Below are 20,822 nucleotides of genomic sequence, written 5' to 3'. Positions count from 1 at the left end.
TAGTTATTAAAGTTAAAAGTTAAAGATAAAAAGTTAAAAAGCAAGCAGAGCAACAGACAAAGTCAGCTGGGAACCGATCATGTGAAGGAAAGATCACGATGACCCGGGAAGAATATCAAACTAACAAATTAAGAACAAAGAATACATTAATGAGTCTATTAATGTAGTGGAAAATAAGAGTATGTAACACAAGACGAATAGAACGTGCATATTTTATAACTGTATGCGAGAGCGTGAGTCAGCTATGTATTTATTTGCAGTAATTTCAGCCCGCGTTGGACTGACTCAACAGTTTATCAGGTCATTACGGTGTGGTATAACAGAGAGAGAGAGAGAGAGAGGGATAGAGAGAGAGAGAGAGAGAGAGAGAGAGAGAGAGAGAGAGCGAAAGAGAAGAGAGATTAAATGAGTATGCAGGGATTCTCAATGTCTGCCCACAAAACACACATCCATGACAGTCTGAACTGTATCCCGTGCAATCCTGAGTTTAAGAGTGGGCTATGATTCTAGTCTGCTGGGATCTGTTTTGACATGTCCACACACACACGCACGCACACACACGCACACACACACACACACACACACACACACACACACACACACACACACACACACACACACACACACACACACTAGAAGCTCCTAACACCAGTAGGAAATAAAATATTTCCACCAACCGATTTTAAAGGGGGCAGAAGGGGCGTATGTTCAGAAAGGGTAATGAAAGGAAAAAAGGGGTGTACTGGACTCGAATGCTTCCAGTGAGTAATGCCAATGTCCTGCCACACTGGCGCTAAGCGTTCCGGTAAAAGTGGTGGGTACAAAAGGGAACAGAGTGTTTCCCGAATGCAGCACACGCCAGGAAAAAATGCACTCACGGCCGCTACTGTGAGAGATGACTGACAGCCTCCCCTACGCCAATAACATGTGTCCAGGAAAGCAAACCAAAGTGGGCGTCCATTTCCCCCCCCCTGTCCATACTAACCTCGGGCAGTTAAGCATTTTGCAAGGCTGGCAACATGTTCGATTGGAGCTCCTGACAGAAACTGAAATGTGAGGTGATGGCCGAGTCGACATTAAAATGTTAAGTAGGTGATTTTAACCCAGCTTCATTTCAAAATGTGTGGTCTTACGTATATGGGTTAAACACACACACACACACACACATACACACACACAGCAAATTATTTCACACACTACTCTTCCAAAACATCACAGACCTCCCCCACAAATAAGTGAGCTTTAACCCTTTGAGTTTCCATTTTTTCCAACCATTTCAGCCTGCAAATAAATGAGCAGATTCTGTTGCAAACATTAATAATCTTCCTGTGGAAATCCACCCTTTCACGCTGTATTGCCATCATCTGTTCTGGGTTTTGTTTTTTGTTTTTTTGCAGGAGTCACCAGCTCGCTCGCTTGTTAAATGACACACCTTACCAAACCACCCACCTATTCACCGCTATCCTGGTGATGGGCAAGGAGAGCAAAAGTGTGAAGAGGCAGTTTTTTTTTTAATTTTAGGCTGTAGATAGTTTGATATTTATAGCACAGGTAGTAAACTTTATCCCATGTGTCTCTACATGAGGGCAGGGCAGCCAAATAAAGCAGCATTCTTGCAACAGTCTGGACCCAGTGAGCCTGACTGAGTGAAGGCCAACTGGTTCCCAGGGGAAGCCTCTGGAGTGAGTGTTGAGTGTGTGTCTGCAAAGTACGTGTGAAACATGTTCCAGTTTCTGTGTGTCTACATGCGGGCACGTATGAACCAAGGCATGGGTAACCACACACCACAGTACGTGACAGCGAGTCCGACGACCTCCTGGGTGAATGATGCCATATAATTAATGTGGTGAACCGAGTGAGCAGGAATAGAGGTGGTTGCTGCCATCCCTCTCCATAAACAAATATGACAAACACCGACTACATTTATATTTACGATATCGACTCACTCTGGATGAAACTCAGCCTGTCAGCTGAACTGATACCAAGACAATTTAAGATTTAACTTGTTTTGTTTAGCCACTACTTCTCTGACAGCGTATCAAAATTAAGCCATTATTTTCTGTTAAAAATGTTATTTTCCAGCATAGTTAACATTCACTGAAATCAAGGAGCTCCGCTTGCCCTTAAACAAATCACTTTTTGGTCCAGCCTACTTTCACACTTGGCCAGTGTTCAGACTGATAGCTCAAATCTGATTTCTGGCATGCCCAAGATAGGACTCCAATTGTTTTTGTGAGGTCTGGACAGAAAAAACAAACAAAACAAAACAAAAGAACAACAAAAAACCCCGCATGAAATGTGGTTCAAATCAAATTTCTAGATATAGTGGATGCAAAAAGTCTATGCACCCCTGTAAAAAATGGCAGCTTTTTGTAATGTAAAAAAAATGAAACCAAGATAAATCATGTCAGAACTTTTCCCACTTTTTTTTTTCTAATTGCAACCTATAAAGTGAAAAACAATCAAACATTTTAGGGGAAAGAAAAAAATAAAAATCTTCCAACAACTTGGTTGCAGAAGTGTGCACACCCTTTTATAATTGGGGATGTGGCTGTGTTCAGAATTAACCAGTCATTTTCAAACGCATGTTAAATAGCCGTTAGTATACACTGGCCATCAATTAAAGTGACTGTGATTAACCCCAAATAAAATTCAGCTGTTCCAGTAGGATTTTCCTGACTTCTTCTTGGTCACATCCAAATGCAAAAGCCATGGTCCACAAAGAGCTTACAAAGCATTAACAGGCACTCATTTTTGAAAGGTATTGGCAAGAAGAGGCAAGACAAATTTATTTGTGTAGCACATTTCAGCAACAAGGCAATTCAAAGTGCTTTACATAAAAGGCATTAAAACAAAATCTAAAAGCAACACAAGGCAATAAAAAGACATTTAAAATCAAAGGGAGTAAAAGTTATAGTGCAAGATGATAAAGCTTCAAATTTGATTTAATAAAAGGAAGCAGTAAACAGGAAAGTCTTCAGCCTAGATTTAAAAGAACTGACAGTTGCAGGAGACCTGTAATTTTCTGGGAGCTTGTTCCATATATGTCGTACACAAAAACTGAAAACTGCCTCTCCATGTTTGGTTTTGACTTTTGGGACAGAAAACAGACCTGTCCCAGATGAGTCTTGATGGTTCATAGTGTAGCAGAAGATCAGAAATGCGTTTTGGCCATAAACCATTCAGTGCTTTATAAACCAAGAGCAGTATTTTAAAATCAATTCTTTGACGGAGAGGAAGCCTCAGTGACCTCAGAACTGGAGTGGTGTGATCCGCTTTTTTTTTGGACTTAGTAAACTCAGGCAGCTGTGTTCTGAATCAGCTGCAGCTGTTTGATAGATTTTTTTTAGAGAGAGACCTGTAAAGACACCGTTACAATGGTCGAATTGACTGAAGATAAATGCATGGACAAGTTTTCCCAAATCCTGCTGAGACATAAATCCTTTCATTCTTGATATATTCTTCAAGTGATAGTCGGCTAACTTTGTAATTATCTTAATGTAGCTGTCGAAATTCAGGTCTGAGTCCATGACTATACCAAGATTTCTGGCTTGGTTTGTGGTTTTTAACATCGCTGATTGTAACTGAGCACCTACTTTTTATAGTCATCCTTTGACTCCAAAGACAATTACTTCAGTTTTATCTTAAAATTCTGAGACATCCAACCATTGATTTGTTCAACACACTTACTCAGCACTTGTATGGGATTATAGTCCCCTGGTGACATGGTTATGTAAATCTGTGTGTCATCTGCATAATTATGGTAACATTGTTGTTTTCCATAATCTAAAGTACTGGGGCCCTGTGATGGTCTGGTGGCCTCTCCAGGGTGTCTCCCCGGATCAGCAGAGGGGATGGGGCAGTGACCAGGATGAAAAAAAAAAAGACTTCCCAAGGCATTAGATATACCATGGAACACATGCATTAGATACCATGGAACACAGTAATGACTGTCAACAAGTGGAGAAAATATGGCAAAACAGTGACATTACCAAGAACAGGATGTCCCCCCCAAAATTGATCAGAAGTGATGGAGAAAACTGGTCAGGAAGGCTGCCAAGAGGCCTACGACAACATTAAAGTAGCTGCAGGAATTTATGGCAAGTACTGGTTGCTCCCTACATGTGATAATCTCCGGTATTCTTCATATGTCTGGGCCATGGGTTTGGGTGGCAAAATGGAAGTTTTTTCCACAAAAAAAAAAAAAAAAAAAAACCAGCCCAGCTAAATTTTGCCAAAAGATGCAGTCTCCCAAAACCATTTAGGAAAATGAGTTGTGGTCTGATGACAGTAAGATTGAAGTTTTGGCCATAATTCCAAAAGGTCGATAGGTGCACATCAACAGAAGAACACCATACCCATGGCGAAGCATGGTGTTGGCAGCATCATAATAATAATAAATCAATCTTATATAGCGCTTTTCAAGTACTCAAAGTCACTTTACAATAAATGGAGTGAAACAAGACGACAGATGAACATAACACAGACATACAGGGGTGGAAGGGAAGGGGGGCTACGAGATGCTTTGGGGCTGCTTTTCTTCAGCCAGAACAGCTCAATAAACCAGTTGATTTTGACACAAAACCTTCAGGCATCTACTAGAAAGCTGAAGATGAATTTCACCTTTCACCACAGCAATGAACGAAAGCATACATCCAAATCACCAAAAGAATGGCTGCACCAAAAGAAGATCAATGTTTTGGAATGGCCCAGCCAGAGCCCAGACCTGAATCCAATTGAAAATCTGTGGGGTGACTTGAAGAGGGCTGTGCACAGGGGATGCCCTCGCAATTTTGACAGATCTAGAACATTTTTGCAAGGAAGAGGGAAAAATATTGTCAAGTCAACATGTGCCAAGCTGATGTGTCAAGCAACCTGGAGTTGTGCTTCTCAGTCAGTGGTTCTGAGAAGATATTCTATAAAACTTGGGAACTCTTTATAACATATTTCCATAACACCCAAATGACATGACATGCATTTTACCTCTGCCCTTGACATAGAAATAACACCCGACTCCATGGAAATAGCTTCAGCTTTACTTTTTATTTATTTTTGCCAAATATTGTGCCTTAAAACAACTCTGGACAATCAAAGGGGAGTGGGGCATGCAAGGGAAGGGGTGTTTTATTTTATCACTATCATCAATTTTTATATAATTATCAATGTGGAACACATGTGCCCAACCCTGATAATTTCTTTTGTTAATAAAAAGATTTTGAAAAGAAAGATGTGCCTAGCTGATCAAGTCTTACCTGAAAAGACTGATTGCTGTAATAAAATCAAAACGTGCTTCAACAAAGTATTAGTTTAAGGGTGTGCACTCTAATGCAACCCGGCTATTCTAAGTTTTCTTTTTTTCCCTAAAATATTTCTGAATGTTTTTCACTTGAATTTTATAGGTTGCAATTTCAAAACAAAACAAAAAAAAGTAAAAGTTCTGACATGGTTTAATTTTTTTTACGCCACAAAAACCTGCCTTTTTAACAAGGATGTCTAGACTTTTTATATCCACTGTACATGTCTCAGTCTGGCCCCTCAAATCGGATTTCAAAGTGTCCTTTATGTCACTTGCAATGCTTATGGTGCCACACCTCTCACTGCAAGATGATGCAAAACACAAAACATCGCTGTGTACAGAATCAGAAACACTGTCATTTCATGCACTTGCACACATGAAATGAAACATCGTTCTCCCCAGCCCACAGCAGTGCAACACAAAGACAAACACACGTATCCAAAAACTACAAGAACACATATAGCCAAACTAACACATATCTAAACTAAAAAAAGAAAACACAAAAATCACTGTCCAGGAGAACAAACGCCAACCAGGACGACTGTTGGAACTGCCCGTATGCATGGGCTAGCAGTTATCTTAGCCTGCCCCGCTTCCACGTTCTGTCAGATCGCCCTCGGTATTTCCTCTTTGGGCGCAGCTCCAGTAAGGGCCGTGGTCCTTGGGCTTACAGGATGCAGCAGGCCAAGCTCCCTCAGCCGATCCAATGCTAGCTCTCTTAGCCAGACACCTTCAACACACCTCCCTGCACTCCACACAACGACACTAAAAACACAGTCAAGGCTAGGCGAGGCCGCCGCCAGACCACCCTCGGTGTTATTGGAACTGCCGGTATGCATAGGCTAGCAGTTAGCGTAGCCTGCCCCGCTTCCGCGTCCTGTCAGACCACCCTCAGTGTTACATCAGCCTCCTATTTACCTATAGGCTTGGGAGGCTGAAGCCTAGGGCCTCAAAATCTAGGGGGCCTCCGGCAAGGTATATAATATTTTTGACACTGCCACAGGCCGTTCTTACACATGCTGTCATAATGCACTGTAGTCTCTGAACAACCCTTCAGTTATTTTCCTTACATTCCATTTCAGAATGATACTGTCTTAAGTCGATAACTAGACACTAGCATTGATTTCTGTATTGATTTTGTCCTTCCAGGAAAGCAGTGAAATAGATAAGTTGAAAACACAGCTGTGCATGTATCTGCAGAGGACGTTGCCATTTTCATCAGTCAGGTTAGTAATAAAACTATGCTGATTTATAGCGCCTTTGTTAACGACAGGAAAAAGCATACTTGTTTTTAAAACGGTTTTTGGAAGCAGATTTGATTCAGATTTTGCAATGTAATTGTCAATACAGAATAATTCTTTAAGAAAAGTTGCCCAAATATTATACAGAAAAAAGTTATTTTTAAAAAAAATTTTCTTCTTCACTGAAGTGGATGAGTAAAAGATTTGCAAGTGGTGCTAGCAAGCTCAAGAGAAAGAGACTTGAAAATTATATGGTAAAGAAGTTGAGACCAATCACTGCTTTCTTGCATCAGCCACTGACAGAAGCAACAAGTGCCAGCAGTGAAGTAGATATTACATTGATACTCCTTCTTCTCCTTTCGGCTTGTTCCCTGTTTCCCAGGGGTCGCCACAGTGGAATCGACAGTTTCCATTGGTACCCTGTGAGGGCACAACACCGATGGCGGTCTTGTCAATCCGCATAATGATCTGGCAAAATTTTACGTCGGATGCCCTTCCTGACACAACCACTAACCCTATGGACGAGATATTACATTGATACTAACACAAGGAAATCAGTGCGGTGGAGCTATCCAGCCAACTACTAACATTTAACCAGAAGAAAACCTCCAAAAACAGAAACAACAAAACAGGACGTGGAACAGCAAGCTGATTATGAGGAAGCAGCCATGATGCCGGCTCAAAATGAAAACATAAAACTAATTCAAGAGTCACTTACTGGACAGGGAGAGGCTAAAGAGCCAGAAGAAAATCATGTGTGTAGTCAGAATTTTCAGCTCCCACCTGGTAAGATAGGCCAAGTCCAAGGTATTCCAGATGCAGATATAGATGATGCCAAACATAGATCTACTGTAACAGACGTTGGTTTGTGGACAAAATTATCATATGAGGAAGTATCCTATTGGGTAGAGAGGGGCCCCTCTCAAGTTCAGCATCGTTGTGGACCATTTTCTAATTCCAGGCGAGTGCACAAAAAACAGTCCAAGTTTTGCTCTTTTTTATTCAACAAAAGTCAATGGGGAAACACAAAGCCAAGAGTGGCTTGTGTATTCTCCCTCAAAAGGCCAGATTTATTGCTTTGTTTGTAAACTCTTTCCAAACCTTGCATCTTCTGTTACAGCTTTATAGCTTCTGAAGGGTTTGATGACTAGCAAAACCCCTATCTTATCCAAACTCATGAAAACTCAGAGACGCACAGGAATGCCATGTTGACCTATCTAACATGGAAGACAGGACAAACGCTAATGTCAAAGCTAGAGGAGCAAATAAAAGCAGAACAGCAGTACTGGCGGCATGTCATGGAGAGAATTATCACTGTAATATGCACATGCAGAATGAGGCTTACCATTCAGAGGAGACAATGAACAATTTGGCTCTCCAAATAACAGCAATTATCTTGGTCTTTTAGAATTAGTAGCAAAATGTGATCCATTTTTACTGGCTCATATCGATCGGTATGGAAATTCTGGATCAGGAAATCCCTCTTATTTGTCAAAAACTTCTGCCTACTCCTTTTCGAGCTGCCGAGATTTGAAACAAATGTTTGATGATGATATTGCTTGCTTGTTTTGTTTTTCTTCTCTTTTGTTTTCTTTTATTATACATTTTCATTTTATTTTTTTTAACGTTCGAAATAAACGGAATCTATCTATCCATCTAAAAAGAAACTATGTGAGGAAATGATTCCACTCGTGGCGAAAAAAATTAAGGATGCAATTCTGGCTCAGGAGAAATCATGGCTGACTTGGTGTTGAACTATCTCAGTACTGAGCTTGAAATTGACTTTAGAAAATGCCGAGGGCAGTCTTACTACAATGCTGCCAACATGGCTGGTAGGTACAATGGTATGCAGCAAAAAAAAATCATCAAAAAGAAACAAATGTTCAAGATTTATTCCATGCGCTGGTCACTCTTTAAATTTGGTGGGCCATTCAGCTGTTGATTGCTGCCTTGATGCAGTGAACTGTTTTGGCATTATCAATGAAATTTATACCTTCTTTTCATCTTCCACAAAGAGATGGGCAATTCTAAAATCCTTTTTGCAACCTCAGTCAAAAGTGCCTGAATATTTGTCAGACACTAGGTGGGAGGCACATACAAGAGCCACAGAAGCTATTTTGGATAGTTACAGTGATGCCCTCAGTCATTTGTACCCTGATGTCAATGGGAAGGGTGATACCAGGCTTCAAGCTAACAATCTTTTGTAGAAAATGGAAGAACTGAAATTTGTGTTTATGCTGCATTTTTAGACCCGTGTGCTAAGTCATTTTCACAAGGTCAGCAAAGCCATTCAGAAATCAGAACCGTTATTGAGTACTTGTGCAAGTTTGTACAGTTAATTTCAGGATTTTTTTAAAGAGAAATTAGAGAAGATTTTGATGAGCTTGAGCAACAAGCAAAAGCCACCTTGATGATTGTAGTTTTTTTTATTTCTTAATATGTATTTTAAAACTGACTGTTTAATGACAACATAAAGTAGGATCTAAAAGTGTCACATTGTCACTGTCAGGTAGTCATGATCATCTTATTAACGTTTCCCAGGCAATAAAATTTTAAGCTCAAGGTTTTTTTTCAAGAATATAACAATGAACTTACAATTTAATTTTCCTAAAAATTTCTGTTTATTCCACAAAATGTTTACAAAGTTCAGTTATTGCAACAGTTTTTTACCGTGTTAATAATGCAATTTTTTCTCATTATCCTCAGCTTTACTCAATTTTGTTGAAAACACTCTTCCATCTTCCTCTAGTCATGGGGGTGGGGGGGTGGGAGGGGCCTCAACAAGTGGAATAGCCTAGGGCCTCCCTTCATCTAAATCTGGCACTGAATAGAGGACTTCTGCACAGTGCATGAGGAGCGAACGAATCTACTCATATATTTTCGTAATGTGTGTGTGTGTGGTGTTAGTGTGTGTGTGTGTGTGTGTGTGTTAGTTAGTGTAGGCTTACGGCCATACCAGCCTGACAACGCCCGATCTCGTCCGATCTCGGAAGCTAAGCAGGGTCGGGCCTGGTTAGTACTTGGATGGGAGACCGCCTGGGAATACCAGGTGCTGTAAGCCTTTGTGTGTGTGTGATGCACAGGGCGTGTGTGATGCGTCAGTGCAGTAATACTGGGGTAGTAGTGCTTGTAGTTAGTGCATGCTGCTTCTGCTTGCTACTCTCTGCTCTCAGCTACTGCCGCCGGCTAGCCCTCTTTGTGGGGGTGAAAAGAGGAGCCGAGTGCGTAAGTCTCCCCTGCCGGTACATAGCCTCTCTACCGCCAAGACTCCTGCAGTGTCTCCTCGTGGCCACACACGGTAACTGGGTACCTTGCGGTCCCTGGCTAAACTGTAGGGGATCTCGGAGCTACAGTGGTCCCCAGAGGTCTAATGCGCAGGCCCATGTGAAGTGGATACGCCCTGGCATTGACCAACCACTGTCCCACTGCCTTGTGGGTAAGTGTAGGACGACAAAGGCTAGGGGAGCACACCCTGAGAGAAAAGCAATGTGCATGGCGGCGCACGATAGGCGGTCCTCTGACAGACTGGAGCTCCGGCAGCCTCCTGCAGCTGTGGAAGAGTGCTGGTCGTCTTGGGCCCCCCTTGCCACCAGATCCCACCCTCTCACAGTGAAGAAGTGCTGCTGGGACATGCGCACCCCCAGCGGCACTGTAAATAATCTCTTTGCGCAGGTATCCACCTCTGCCTCGGTGAGACCAGCAACCGGAATATGGATCAAAGTCTGGCGGCGATGGGGTGTCTGGTGACGGGAGCAGGTATGAATGCACTGGAAGCTCCTAATCAGACCCCTGCACGCCAGCGGCACAGGGCTATTCATGGTCGCCAGCAGCTGGGCTTGAGTGGCAGCTGCTCTCGGCAGACCCCTGTGTGTCTGAGCAGCCCTATTTAGGAGCCACACTGCTCACCCCAACTGGGGAGGGGCCTAGAAAAGGTGGCCTAAACATTGCCCACTCAAAACATCCTGGATAGGCTACCGCACCTATCGGGACATTCCACTCTGCGGTCAAAATAAAAAAAAGAAAATAATTCCCTTTAAACTGGCAACATGGAACATAAGAACTCTGCTGGACGTTAATGCCGAAAGACCTCAGCGAAGGACTGCACTAATTGCAGCGGAACTCAATCGCTACAATATTGACATTGCTGCACTCAGTGAAACCAGGTTCCTGGATGAAGGCTCCCTGAAGGAGGACACCTACACCTTCTTCTGGAAGGGATACCCTGCAGGAGGACAACATCAGCATGGTGTGGGATTTGCAATAAAAAACAGCCTCCTACCAAGACTCACTGAAACACCGATTGGCATAAGTGAAAGACTCATGTCGCTCAGGATCCCTCTGGCCAAGAAACGTTATGCCACCCTCCTAGGTGCCTATGCACCAACACTGCCATCAGAGGATGACGTAAAGGACCGCTTCTATCAGTCACTAGATGAGGCTCTCCGTCATATACCCAAGGAGGACAAGATCTTTTTGCTGGGCGATTTCAATGCCAGAGTGGGGAAAGACAACAAGGTGTGGAGTGGTGTCATTGGTGGGCATGGCATTGGGAAAGTCAATGCAAATGGACTGCGCCTCCTAAGCCTCTGTGCTGAGCATGGCTTGACCATCACAAACACCCTCTTCCAATTAAAAAACAAGCACAAAACATCCTGGATGCACCCACGCTCCAAACATTGGCACCTATTGGACTACATCATTGTGAGACGTGCTGATACAAAAGACGTCTTACTCACTCGTGCAATGAGAGGTGCTGAGTGCTGGACAGATCACCGGCTCATCATGACCAGGCTCCAGGTGGAGGTACGCCCTGCTGTTCGTCTCCAAAGGTCAGGAAAGAAGAGGCTTGACTGTACCCGGCTAGAAAAGGCTGAGGTCCAGAACAATCTCCGCCTCTCTCTGGCTGAAAACCTGGAAGACATTGAGCTTCTCTTGAGCACGGATGATTCCATTGACAGGAAATGGTCTTCCGTGAGCTCCAGACTCTACAAGGCAGCATCCCAATCCATCGGTTACAAGAGCAGAAAACACCAGGACTGGTTCAATGACAACACAGGCACAATAACTTCCATACTCAAAGGCATGCATAAAGCACACAGTGCTGTCCTCAACAATCCCACATCAGCTACACTCCGGCAACAATGGCAAGCATCCAGGAGAGAGGTGCAGTCAAAATTGCGTGCCCTGCAGAATGAGTGGTGGATATCGAAGGCAAATGAAATACAATCCCATGCCGATAGAAATGATATGCACAACTTTTATGATGCAGTGAAAACCATCTACGGCCCAAGAAACTGCTCTGTCTCCCCCCTGAAGTCTGATGATGGTACCACCCTCATAAAAGACCAGAAACTCATCACAAAAAGATGGGCAGAACATTTTGAGACTCTTTTGAACCAGCCCTCCCCAACCGATCCCTCGATCTTGGATGAACTACCTGTCCGCCCCACCATCCAAGACCTTGACCTTCCACCAACCTTTGAAGAGGTTCATTGTGCAGTTAGGTCGCTGAAAAATAACAAGACCCCTGGCCCTGACAGTATCCCTGCAGAGATTTTTAAACAGGGAGGCTACCTCTGCACCCGTGCACTTTTCCTGTTCATCTCACACGTATGGAAGAACGAAACTGTCCCTCAGCAGTGGAGGGATGCTAACATCATCTCCATATATAAAGGCAAAGGAGACAAGTCCCTCTGTTGCAACAGCCGTGGCATTTCACTACTGGCTGTTGCTGGAAAAGTCCTGGCCAAACTCATGTTACACAGGCTGGTAAAACACATCTCAGAGGAGCTGTTGCCTGAGTCACAGTGTGGGTTTAGGAGGAATAGGAGTGCTGTGGACATGGTGTTCACGGCACGGCAACTCCAAGAGAAGTGCAGGGAGCAACATCAGAGCCTCTTCATAGCCTTCATCGACCTGTCGGGGGCTTTCGACACAGTCAACAGGGACATCCTATGGAACATCCTCCTGAAGTTTGGCTGTCCACGAAAGTTTGTCAACATCCTTCAAAGATTTCACGTGGGGATGATGGCACGTGTGACCATTGGAGGCCAGGAATCTGAGCCCTTCAGGGTGTGCACCGGGGTACGTCAGGGGTGCATCCTTGCTCCAGTTCTTTTTAACATCTTCCTCCTGTGTGTGACATTGCTGCTCCACAAGGAAATCAGGAAGGACAGTGGGGTTACTGTGGACTTCAGACTAGATGGAAACCTATTTAACATCCGTAGGCTCCAAGCGGTCACAAAAATGACATCGGAGCACATCATTGAGTTACAGTACGCAGATGACTGTGCAGTTGTGGCCCACACACCCGAGGCACTACAAGCTACCCTTGCAGCTGCTACAAGGGCGTATGGTAGGCTGGGGCTCTCTATAAATGTGACAAAGACTGAAGTAGTATGCCAGTGGGCATCTACTCCTCCATCTCATTCACCAACCTTCAACATCTCCGACAAACCACTTGCAACAGTGGAATCCTTCAAATACCTGGGCAGCTTTCTCTCTGACGACTGCAGCATCGACAGGGAGATGCAAAACCGGATTAAACAAGCGTCATCCTCTTTTGGCAGACTTAGGAGAAGGGTCTTTCAAAACAAAGACCTCAACCTCCACACCAAAATATCTGTCTACTTGGCAGTTGTCATCACGACTCACCTCTACAGCTGTGAGGCGTGGACCCTGTACAGCCACCACCTCAGGATGCTTGAGGCCTTCCACATCAGATGCCTACAATGCATCCTGAGGATAACCTGGCGTGACCGAGTGCCCCATACTGAAATACTCCGCAAGACCAACTGCATCAGCATGGAGGCTACCGTCACCCAGCACCAACTTCGATGGCTCGGTCACGTCATCAGGATGCCAAAGGAGCGCTTACCGCGTAAAGTGCTGTATGGCCAGCTGCATCTTGGCCGCCGCTTGGCAGGGGGCCAGAAAAAACGGTACAGGGACCAGCTGAAGACCATCATAAAGAAGTGCGGCCTGGGCCCGAGCCGGCTGGAGGACGCTGCCGCCCGGCGCTCCATCTGGCGGCAGCTCTGTCAACAAGGGGTGCAAAACCTCGAGAAGGACCGCGGTGATCGACGGACCAGAAGACGTCTGAAGAGACATGAAGCCAGTACCACACCTACACCCCCAGTCAGTGATTTCACCTGTTCTGTCTGTGGCAGACATTGTGGATCGCGGATTGGGCTTTACAGCCATAAGAAGACTCACAAGTGACAGAGGCAGGATTGTCATCATCGGACACGACGGACAACCTAAAGCAAGCAAGTTAGTTAGTGTAGATAGCGGGACCGAAAACTAAAGCATTTATGATCCTAATTCTTTTTGGAGGTGGTAGGTATTGTCTCAGAGAGTACGGGAAAAATCCCAGAAAATTAAAATTATGCATAATTATGCAAAATATGAATTTTTCTAAAAATGGCTAAAAACCACTTTCCTCGGCATTTCAGATGATTCTGAGCATCTTTGATTTTTTTCACCAATATAAAATTTTTTTTCTGGGACTGAAATGTTTTGGCATTATGCAAAATATATGCATTTTTGCAAAAATGCACTTATGATCCTAATTTTTTTTGGAGGTGGTGGGTATTGTTCCAGCGAGGACCAGAAAAATAGCAGAACATTAAAATATAATTATAATAATTATGCATAATTATGCAAAATATGCATTTTCTAAAAATGGCACCACTTTTCTCGGCATTTCAGATGATTCTGAGCATTTGGGGGGAGGGACTTGGAGTGGGGGGGGTAAACCACTTTTCTCGGCATTTCAGATGATTCTGAGCATTTGGGGGGAGGGAGTTGGAGTGGGGGGGGGTTTAGGGGCAGGGGGAAGGCGGTTAGCTGGCAGGATGAAGAGGAGGGAGATTTAGACGGGTGGATAACCAAAGCGCTACATTGTAGCGGGGTTCTTCTAGTTACATTTATATAGTGCTTTTCTAGACCAGCATTTCCCAACCCAGTCCTCAAGGACCCCCTATCCTGCAGATTTTCAATGTAACCCTGCATAGGTAGCCCTGCTTGTATTTACTCAACCAATCATCTTACAGCACTTAATTATGCAAGGTGTGCAACATCTGACATAATTCATTGCTGATTGGTTGAATAACTACAAACAGGTACCTATTCAGGGTTGCAAAGAAAATCTGCAGGATAGGAGTTCCTTGAGGGCTGGGTTGGGAAACACTGTTCTAGACACCCAAAACGGTTCACATTGAAGAGGGTAACTCACTTCAACCACCACCAATGTGTAGCACCCACCTGGGTGATAAATGGCAGCCATTTTGCACCAGAATTCTCACCATACATCAACTTGAGGTGGAGAGGGAGGAATCATTGAGCCAATTACGTGGGGGGGGGGTGATTAGGTTGCCAGATGGAGAGAGCCAGGTTGAGAATTTTGCCAGGACACCAGGGAACCCCCCACTCTTTGCAATAAGTGCCATGGGATCTCTAATGACCACAATGATTCAGGACCTCGGTTTAATAATGCTATATCTCCATCCTCCATAGCCTGCAGGTTGCCGTTTTGGCTCCGGTTGGCGTCATTACCATGGCAACCAATGCAGCTAGGTAAATGATCCCTGAACACACAAATCCAACCTGATCCCTTACAAACAACAATACGGGCAGTCAAGCCCAAAGATTGGATTTGAGACACAAATCGTATTTGTCTGCAGTCGCCCCCTGTGACACTCAACAAGAAATCAAGGTGACAGCTGACGCCACCGATGCCTGGCATTGTGGATTTACCTGTCCAAATCGCTTCTGTGCGTCTTTTGTCAAATGCTGTTCCTTTAGGAACATGAATTTCTCAATTCACCTTGCAATGTAGTAATTCACCCCTGATTAAACTGATGCACTTCTTACTGCACAAAATGGGGGTCCCTTTATACTCAAGTTTCCTTAAGGTGAAATGTTTGAGTTTTCTTTACTATTTAAAGACAAATCAAACTTTTGTAATACATTTTGTAATACATATGTAATACGTTTTAAACCAAAGCACGCAAATGCTCACTCACATACACACACACCCATGTTAGAATAAATGAAACGAATCACATTTTAAAATTTAGAATAAACTTAAAACAGAACAAAAGGCCCATTGTAAATAGACAGCAAAGGCCTTTTTACACAAAATGCCAACTGAGAGAGAAACTAGTGAGCACAGTTGGTATGAAATGCAGACTAGATTGACCTTACTGGTCAAAATTTCTTCAAATTATGACAGATGTACCTTTTTCATCAGGACAGCAACAGCTGAACCATTGCCAAAGTCTGTTGCATCTTGATTCAATTTGGGTTAATTCACTTTCCGCCTATCCAAAAACACAATATGAGAAAATGGGTACTTACACATGTAATCACACCCTCCTCTGACCTACCAATTGCTGGGAAATAAATTATGGTGTACTGCCCAGAAAAGACAATTTCCGGTTAGTTAAATTTTCATCATCTCTGGTATATAGCCTATGCCAGAGTACACACTTTGGAGCATATTGCTTGTGGCCCGAAAAATAAATAAATAAATAAATTAAACCTATTCAGTAACACTGACTGGATTGTCAGTATTACTCTGGCAGGCTACCCCACCTGAAAGCAGTCCAACTGTTGCAACACATTAAACACTTCATTTTAAAAACCTATTTACAGTCTCAGGCGAGTAAACTAACCGAGTTAAAGAGCTTTGTGTGAAGTCATTTTTCTCTGGACTAGGAGTGAATAAGAGCCGTTGAAATTACATTAGGCAGTACGGAGAAACGGTTTGCACTGTCATAACTGTGAAGCTTTTCAGAAAAGCACATTTGCATCTCGTAGGAACAAAATTAATGGTGGGAAGTTGGACAGAGGCGGTAATCTGGACGCTTCTTCAGGATGAACCTCCGTGAGTCGGCTCACGCCCTGGTTTTGGCCGCTGCCTCGGGGTGAAAACATGTTGAGGATATTCAAAACAATCAACAGCAGATGTACAAAGTGATCTCAGACGGGAGGTTGAATCCCATCTCACATAGGTCATCCTGCAAAAGCACACTAATCACGCACATTCACCTATGCACATACACACACACACCCACACATCAGTAGCCTGACATTGGCAGTCTCACCTCGGCAGAAGGTCTTGTTGAAAATGTACAATGAGGGAATGTCTTTCAGGTTTCAATGCAGAATCCTCATCTGGCGCTGTTTAGTATAGCTGCAAATCAATATTGATCATTAGAGATACAGATGGAGGGTATAGAAGGAAAACGACTGGTAGTACGGGTTAGGACTTGCTATACTTTACATAACAGTCCCCTTGGGCAGTGATCTTCATAGTGAGTCTCTAAGGCAGTCCAGGGGGTTTTGCAGAACGCTGAGGTCATTTCAATGAAAATGATTCCAATTAGAGAATATAAAAGAGACAATTATCATAAGTTTTACTCTTTTACCATTTTTATCTCCCTGTATGTGCAGAAGAGTCAGTTGCATAATTTAAGGACATCTCCAAAATAATAATGGGTACAATATTATCTACCTAATAATATATACACACACACACACACACACACACACACACACATAAACACATAATATTTTTCCCCTCCTTTTTCTCCCGGTCGCTGCGCCCCACCCTCTCTTCCGATCCGGGGAGGGCTGCAGACTACCACATGCCTCCTCCAATATATGTGGAGTCGCCAGCCACTTCTTTTCACCTGACAGTGAGGAATTTCACCAAAGGGATGTAGCGCGTGGGAGGACCACGCTACTCCCCCCAGTTCTACCTCCCCCCTGAACAGGCGTCCTGACCGACCAGAGGAGGCACTAGTGCAGCGAACCAGGACACATACCCCACATCCGTATTCCCACCCGCAGACACGGCCAATTGTGTCTGTAGAGACACCAGACCAAGCTGGAGGCAACACAAGGCTTCGAACCGGGATCCCCGTGTTGGTAGGCAATGGAATAGCACGCTACGCTACCCGGATGCCCCCATAACGGGTATATCTTTTGACAAAATGTTATCAAAAGGGGATTCTGGGCCTTACATGCGTGTCCTTTTGGGAGGGTTCATAACATTAACATGTTTGGCCTCATGTTTCTGATAGCAGCCGCGCAGTTGGTCATGTGACCCAGCAATACCAATCTTTGATGCAAAACTTCACAATATACCCTGATGAGCCAAAACATTATGACCACCTGCCTACTATAATGTTGGTCCTCTGTGTGCTGCCAAAATAGTGCCGACCCACTGAGGCATGGACTCCACAATCTGGCACCAAAACGTTAACAGCAGGTTCTTCAAGTCCAGTATGAGGGGGCACCGCCATGGATCGGACTTGTAGGTCCAGCACATCCCACAGATGCTCAATTGGATTGAGATCTGGAGAACTGGAGGCCAGGGAACACCTTGAACACTTCATGTTCCTCAAACCATTACCGAACAAGATGTGCAGTGTGGTAGGGCGTATCATCCTCATTATAATAAATAACAATAAATTAAACTTATATAGCGCTTTTCAGAGGCCACTGCCATCAGGGAATACAACTGCCATGAAGGGGTGCATCGGGTTTGCAACTATGTTTAGGGAGGTGGCACGTGTCAAATTGATGTCCATACGAATGGAGGGACCCAGACTTTCCCAGCAGAACACCACACTCCTTCCATCAGCTTGTCATCTTCCCACAGGGCATCCTGGTACCATCAACTCCCCAGCTAAACGGTACACACTTACACGGCCATCTAAAAATCTCAAAGAAAACGGGACTCATCGGACCAGGTGACCTTCTTCCACTGCTCCAAGGCCCAGTTCCAATACTCGCGTGCCCATTGTAAGCGCTTTCGATGGTGGACAGAGGTCATCTGGACACTCGGACTGGTCTGTAGCTATGCAGCCCCGTACACAACAGGGTGCGATGCACTGTGTGTTGTAACATATTCCTCCCATAACCATCATTAAAAATGTCTGTGACTCTTGCCACAGTAGACCTTCTGTCAGTTCGGACCAGACGGGATAGCCTGCGTTGCCTTCATGCATCGATGAGCCTTGGGCATCAAACACCCCGTCACTGGTTTGGAGTTTTTCCCTCCTGTGACCACTGTTGGTAGGTACTCACCGCTCACCGCTGCCTGACCGGGAGCGCCCCACAAGCCTGTTTTAGAGATGCTCTGACCCAGTTGTCTGGCCATACCAATTTAGCCTTTGTCAAAGTTGCTCAGGTCTTGTACTCCTGCCCATTTCTCTTGCATCCAACATATTGAGTATGGGAACTGATGTCTGCTTACCCTCTAATCTACCCAGACCTCTTGACACGTGCCCTTGTTTGGAGATGATCGTTATTTGGCTCACCCATGAGTGGTCATAATGTTTGGGGTCATCGGTGTATTTCATTCAACTTAAGACAAAAACAAATCTACCAAATAAAAGAAACTTGTCAGTGTAGGTGCTTCCAGTACCTTCCCTTTATTGCATTGACTGAATGTGAAGCGATGCCTTGTGTTGCACACTGTCACATATTATAGCTGTGATACAGCACCAATTCAGATGACAGGGAAAAGGCAAAACGTGCTACTTAAAATGATTGTGTGTGTGTGTGTGTGTGTGTGTGTATTTGTGTGTGTGTCCGTGTGTCCTCTGCAGAAGATGACAGTGTGATGGACCCGGAGTGCCTTTACAGTGCAGTATCATGTCCTCAAAAGCACAGTCGGAAATTGCAAGAGCAATAAGGATTTTCAGGGGCATTATGACTGAGCTAATGAAACACAGCTGCCCCCAAAAGCCCCTTACTTTTCCTGCTGTCTGATAGGGTCTTCCTTTTTTCCCCACTCCCTCCAGTGGGTCTGCATCGCGTAAGGCTCACCTGTGTGTGTGTATATGCTTGTGAACACGTCCACATGTCCAGGAATATAAGTGCAAAGAAGGTGTGTGTGTGTGTGTGTGTGTGTGTGTGTGTGTGTGTGTGTGTGTGTGTGTGTGTGTGTGTGTGTGTGTGTTGGCATGACTAAAGCAGTTGTAGAAATGGGACAGGTGGTCTGGGTGATGATGGTGGGGCACCTAAAATATGAAACAAAAGCTTTTGAACCATAGTGCACATAAAAATGTGAAGTTCAGTAAAGGGCGTCACCATCAAAAGGTTTAAAAGACAAATACAACTGCAAGGACACGGCCCCACTTGTCAAATTCCAAGCTTTTAAGGGTGAAAGAGCGCACTAGTTGGGGTGAGGGGCGACCCCATGTAGGGTACAAGGAAGAGTTGGGGGGGGGGGGGTAAGGTTAACACAGTCAAACAATTGAACCAATATACAAAAGAGACCGACCAACATGCTAACAAACAAGCAATATACCAGCAAAAATAAAAAAAAATGCAAATACTGTAAATTAGTATTTGAGCATCTCTAGTGCCAAGTCACTTCCTTTTGCACTCTTCAGAACTTGAGTGATCTTGAAAAACCCAAACAGATGAAAGAAGACTGGTTCAGCACCCGCTGGTCAGATTTAAGACTGAGAAAGTAGCTGAAGTATGAGAATATTAGTGTGTGTGTGTGTGTGTGTGTGTGTGTGTGTGTGTTGGGGGGGGATTAACTCATACAGCTAGAACACATAGCTTTATTAGGGGTGGTGGGACGATACTGGATCGAATTCCGAATCGTTCGATACGGTCTTCACGGTTTGAGACGCTCGACATTTCGCGAGATCGCGTTTCACTCCTACCCGAAACGACCACCGGTTTTTAAACTCTATATTCTGTCAAGATAAATACCCAACTGAGATATCAGTGCATTGCGTATGTTAGTATGTCTGTAAGGAAACGACTGAAACCAAAAATTCACATTTTAACCACTTCAGAAGAGAGCCGGGAATCCGCCGCAGCCAGGACGCGAATCCGGGGCGACTGCGCTAACCAGTCGACTGAGGGTCCGACCCGTTAGCCAACCGGCTAGCGAGTCTACACATCCGTGATCATTACAATACTATTTTTCTGCTGCTGTCCCATGCCTGTAAATACTGCAACGCCTCGGTTGGTAGTCGTGGTGCATCTGAAACGGCAGCTGTACCCAGACATGTGGAAATAATACCCGAAAAACAAAAAACGGAAAACATATTTCTAATCTAACAAACGCAACAAAGCCTATAAAACGTGAAATTTAAAAAGAAATAAACAAAAAACTGAGAAATGAACACACGTCATAAATAGTGACATGGAGTGCACGATGACGTGCAAAGTACGCACCGTCATTTTGACGGCTCATGGTCGTTTTACTAACTTTTGTTTGCGCAATTGATCTAAAACTCTCAAATTTT

The 20,822-nt window shown here is 44.1% G+C and overlaps 1 non-coding gene across 1 annotated transcript; it reads left to right on the top strand.

Moving 5' to 3' along the window:
• The first annotated feature begins 9,479 nt into the window (after positions 1-9,479).
• Positions 9,480-9,598, top strand: LOC130120159 (5S ribosomal RNA). The gene has a single exon (XR_008810884.1). It is a non-coding gene; the product is annotated as a 5S ribosomal RNA (ribosomal RNA).
• The last annotated feature ends 11,224 nt before the right edge of the window (positions 9,599-20,822 follow it).

Source organism: Lampris incognitus, chromosome 10 (assembly GCF_029633865.1).
Source record: "Lampris incognitus isolate fLamInc1 chromosome 10, fLamInc1.hap2, whole genome shotgun sequence".
NCBI classification, from domain to species: Eukaryota; Metazoa; Chordata; class Actinopteri; order Lampriformes; family Lampridae; genus Lampris; species Lampris incognitus.
Note: the sequence above shows the minus strand (reverse complement) of the source record. Positions and strands in the feature narration are given on the sequence as shown.